At 41.4% G+C, this 5,273-nt stretch overlaps 1 protein-coding gene across 1 annotated transcript in view; it reads right to left on the reverse strand.

Moving 5' to 3' along the window:
- Ranbp9 (RAN binding protein 9) overlaps positions 1–5,267 on the reverse strand; it is an 89,131-nt gene extending 83,864 nt beyond the window's left edge. The window contains exon 1 of the mRNA XM_005355094.1: positions 5,054–5,267. The gene's annotated coding sequence lies outside the window, so the exon portion shown is untranslated. The remainder of the gene's footprint in view (positions 1–5,053) is intronic.
- Between the last annotated feature and the right edge of the window lie 6 nt (positions 5,268–5,273).

Here is a 5,273-nt window from a genome sequence, read left to right on the forward strand (position 1 = left end):
GTTTTTCGAGACAGGGTTTCTCTGTGGCTTTGGAGCCTGTCCTGGAACTAGCTCTTGTAGAACAGGCTGGTCTCGAACTCACAGAGATCCACCTGCTTCTGCCTCCCGAGAGGTGGGATTAAAGGTGTGCGCCACCATCGCCCGGCACATTATGATTCTTAACAGTAGCACAGTTACAGTTTACGAAGTAGCAATGAAATAAGTTTATGCTTGATGGACCCCCCCACAAACAACATGAAGACTTATATTGAAGGGTCTCAGCATTAGCAAGGTTGAGAATCACTGCACCCCTTCCCAGCATCAGTCTAAGTTAGATGCTCCTGTCTTCCACAGTATCCTCTAACATGTCCTTACTACTCCATTTTATGTTCTTTCTGAGAGGTCAAAGACAGTATTTTAGTCATCTTTAAGCCCAGAAACCAGTGCCAAGTAAACATGTAGAAATGAAATGAAAGAATGAATGAGTAAACAAGGTATGCACACAAACCACAATTTTCTGCCCCATGGCAACTGCTCAATTATCATTACTGCTATCTAGTTTTTTCTGAGTATAATTATTAAATTCAACCACAGCCAATTTATCAAAACCTTAGCAAAGAGATTCCCAGGGAAAACTCAGTTCGTTTTTAATTCTTTGATTTTTTTTTGTTTTAATACAATATCTTGCTATGAAGGTTGGATTGGCCTAGAACTCCTACCTCTATCTCTCACATATTCTGAGATTACAAGAGTTTACCACCATGCCCAGTAAAATTCCTTGATTTAAAGATCTCTTAAATCGCCCTGTGAGAATGACAGTTATCTTCCTTAATCACTTTTTACTCTTATTTTATGATCTCTCACTGATCCTGGAACTGACTGTTCTCTGATTAATAAGTCCCCAAGATAAACCTGTGTCCATATTCCCCCCTACACACACCCCAGAAGTTTCAGGCATACAATGACAGGCCCTGCTTTCTCGGGAGTGGTAGGGATCCGAACTCTGGTTCTCAAGCTTATATAGCAAGCACTTTACCATCTTCTCAGCACCCCTATACTCCTTAATAGGCCCTTGTCCTTTTAAGCAAACATTTGTTAAAATATTTGTTCAGATTTAAGGAAAACAAGGTCAGCAAGACGGCTCAGTGAACAGGAGTGCTGCTCACAATCTAAATTCAATCCCTCAGCTCCCACAAGGCAGAAAGAGAACAAACTTTGGAAGTTGTCCTCAGACCTTCACAAGTACATGTCCACAACACACAATCACACACAAGCATGCATGCACACACATAAATAAAAAAATAAAAATACAAAAATTATAAGCAATTATATAAAAATTAATAACTTCAGGGACTTGGTTCAGCAATTCAAGAGAACCTCATGCTTTCCTAGGACCCAAGTTTGGTTCCTAGCACCCACACCAGGTGGCTCACAACTACCAGTAACTCACTCCAACTCCAGGGGATCCAATGCCCTCTTCTGGACACCAAGGCATACATACCTCCCTACCCCCACACCCTACACACATAAAAACAGTATCTACTTAGAGATTTGGAAGCTGCTTCAATTAAAAGGTACAATTCACTATTCCATCACTTCCTCTCTGGCGTCTGTATGAAGCATTTTAAATTAGGAGTATCAAGGAATCCCAACTTTTCAGAAGCATGATTGCATTTCCGTTACCTTTTCCCCCAGAGGGAAGTGCCTTTGAGCACAACTGTCTTAGAAATGTGAAATTATGCTCACACAAATGGAATGAAGTCATAAGAATAAAACAAAGATCACAAAATTTGGAGTCAGTAAAAACTTTTAAATTTTCTTTAAATTTTTAAAAAATTTTTTTATATTTTATTTATTTATTTATTATGTATACAATATTCTGCCTGTGTGTATGCCTGAAGGCCAGAAGAGGGCACCAGATCCCATTACAGATGGTTGTGAGCCACCATGTGGTTGCTGGGAATTGAACTCAGGACCTTTGGAAGAGCAATGCTCTTAACCTCTGAGCCATCTCTCCAGCCCTTAAAAATTTATTTTACTTTATATGTAAAAGTGTTTTGCCTGCATACATGTATGTGTTCCTGATGCCCAAAAAGGTAAGAAGAGGGCATCAGATTCCTTGGAACTGTAGTTACTTATGGATAGTTATGAGCCACCATGTGGGTGCTAGGAATTGAATCCAAGTCCACTGCAAGCTCAACAAGTGCTCTTAACAGCTGAGCCATCTCTTCAGCCCCAGAAAATTAATTTTTAATCCTGACTTGTGACTGAAAAAAATCTAACCTTCAGGTGCTCCCACTTTCCAGATCTACTTGTCTCTGTAAAGCCTCCTGATAGTGATAGCGCACATGCTATCTGAACCCAATTTTCATTAAATGTTTCTTTAATAATTAAAAATAAAGTTATAATTACACCTAAACCTGTCACCTTAAAAATCAGTCAATATCAACAATTTTTGAAATAAGAGGATCATCTCGATAACAAATGTGTGACTGTTAAGAAAAAAGCCTCAAAAAATTTCATATAAAGCCAGCAAGGTGGCTCAGTGGGTAAAGACTCCTGCCAACAAGTCTGATTGACAGGAACCTAGGACCCACATGGTGGAAATAGAGAACCTACTCCTAAAACTTGTCCTGTGAGATCCACACGTGCACCACAGCAACCGAGGACCCCACCCACCCACACACCCACCCACACACCCACACAAAGAAAAAACATACACTATTCTACACACACGGGGACTCTTATGCAACTCAATTCATTTTATCTAGGTATCAGTCATTATTGACATGGGATCTTTAGGTCACTAAAGAAACTATTTCCATAATCAGCAATTCCGACTTAGAAAACATTTGTTCAGAGAAAAAGAAATCAAGATCATCATTCTTGGAAAACAAGTATGATTAATCTTTTAAAATTCTGTAATACAGAAAAAATGCCAATAGAATAACAATTTTGTGTTTAAAAAAATCAAGGCAGTACAAGGATACATTACATAACACATCTATACTTATTTGTGACTTTTAAGTTTTATTATTCACTACCTATAACACTTCCTTTTTGCTACTAAGTCAAAGTTGCCCAGAATACTTGGTTTCCTCTCAAAAGACACACAGGAAAAACAGTAACAAAAGAAAACACACAGACTTTAAAATAATAAGACTAGCTGAAGGTTTAGAAAAGAGACACTGTCTTTGTAACATGGGAAAATGAGAAACAAAGAGGAGATAAAAACAGGGAGAAAATATGACAACAACAAATCTGCTCTTCCAGAATGAATGGTTTATGTTTATAAAACAGAGATGTTTCCAGAAAGTGAATCTCCATGTTACACAACAGAAAGTAATAAAAAGGCCAACAGGAAAAAATAATTACGACAACAGTACCATAATAGTCAAACCCCAACCACATAAACACACACTTGTCTCTGGCCCAGATGATTAATTTTACATGAAAGAAATAAATACAACTAATCAAGGCATGTTATAATGTTAAATAAAGCCATAATCGTGAGTCTTAAGCTACCATGGAAATTTCCTTAGGGACTATGTAGCCCAACTCCCACAACACTCAGAAGAAACTGAGGCTCTCTTTTAACATACCTAATATTGCCAGTGCCTGCCAGGACTCAGGAAACCTATGATTCTTTGTTCACTAATCTCCCCTACATACAGTCTCTGCTTTTAAAAGCTTTTTATTGACCATAAACCACAAATTTAAAATGATAAAGTTTTGTCAAATCTAACAAAAGCATTCTGGCAGCCAAAACAGAAGTAAACACTTCGTAACATAGCACTCACTGTTCACACAAATTTAAAAACAAAATTAAGTAATAATCCAGGAAGAAATCAACAAAATGTCCTAACTAAAAGGGGAAAAAAAACCTTCAGTATTTTGAAATTTTCAGCCACTTAGATCAAGGAACATAACGTTCGAAATAGTAAGCACTTTTTTGGACCTATGGCAAGAATAAAAAGGAATGTTCAACAAGGCCTATCTTTGTGTAGTCTTTACAGCCAAATCATTCAGCAGATTTCTGCTACCATACTCCTCGCCAATTAAATAGTAGCAGATTTATTAAGATTCTTATCAAACCCCAGTTCTGAATGCTTCCCGAATCTTATCGCAAGGTTGTTTATATCCTTTTACGTGCTTGTCACTAAGATCCAAAGACCTTTCCTTCAGAGCCAATCAAAAAGAACCTGCTCGGAATGTAAAAGCTCCTGCTTTTAGGTTTAGGGCCTGAAACACAGAATGTGCCTCCAAACTGACACCACTGCATTTATTTTTACCCCTTTCACGCAAGTAAACTAGACGCATGCCATCAATCTGAGCTACAATTCAAAAAACCCCTATTGCCATTTACAATTTCCTATACAACCGATTTGCTTGAAGCTTTGTTTTAACCAAGGAAAAGTGGGGATGGGAGAGAGCAGTAGCCTAAGGTGCTTAGGTTGCTAACTGCAGGAGCAAAATGGGAGCCAATTTTATTCAGAATGCTAAATAACATGTTTGAAAACCCTTGTTTTCAACAAAACTTCATGTAACATCAACCCGGAAACACAGGGCATTTCCCACCCAGAGGGGCGGGTTTCTGCTCCCCAAAGAAAACAGCGAATCCTAAGGTTTCCCTCTCACCCTCCCGGTTGCTTTCAATAAGGTGCAATGATGGCCAACTTGGGCCCCTTGTCCTTTTGTCCCCCTAGACAATCTCTGGCCTAATTTGGGACAAATCCGCCACAGATCACGCCTCCCTCCCCCCTTCCTGTGTATCTCTGCGCTCCCTTAATTAGAAACTGTACCTCGGAATCGTGCCTCTCACCCCCGCTGCGTAAGAGGAGACCGCCTGACCCTCCACCTGGAGAACAATGTAACCCAACTCCGGCCCGTAGATTTATCTCGGGGAAATCGGAAGGTGTGAGGTGTCCCGTCATCCCGGATTCCCCCCCAAGCGTCCAGCTCCCGGCCTAGGAATCCCACCTCCTCCCCACCTGGGGGACCCACTCTCACCTTCCCTCGCCCAGAGCCTCGCCCCGCACCGTCGGATCTCTCCGCGGGACCCCGCGCCCCGTACCTTTGTAGTGCACCCGCAGGTTGTTCTGCGAGAGGCCGATATAGCTGAACTTGTCCTTCGGGCTCCAGGACCGGGGCAACGGCGTCTCCTGCTCGTCCACGGCCGGGTAGAGGCGTTTCAGCCGCCGCTGCAGTTCCTTCTCCTGCTCGTTGAGGGCCGAGTCGCCGTGCGGAAAGGGGGCCGCGGCGCTGCTGCCCGCCGCCAGGCCCGGGGCCGGGAC

This window comes from Microtus ochrogaster, chromosome 16 (assembly GCF_000317375.1).
Source record: "Microtus ochrogaster isolate Prairie Vole_2 chromosome 16, MicOch1.0, whole genome shotgun sequence".
In the NCBI taxonomy this organism is placed as follows: domain Eukaryota; kingdom Metazoa; phylum Chordata; class Mammalia; order Rodentia; family Cricetidae; genus Microtus; species Microtus ochrogaster.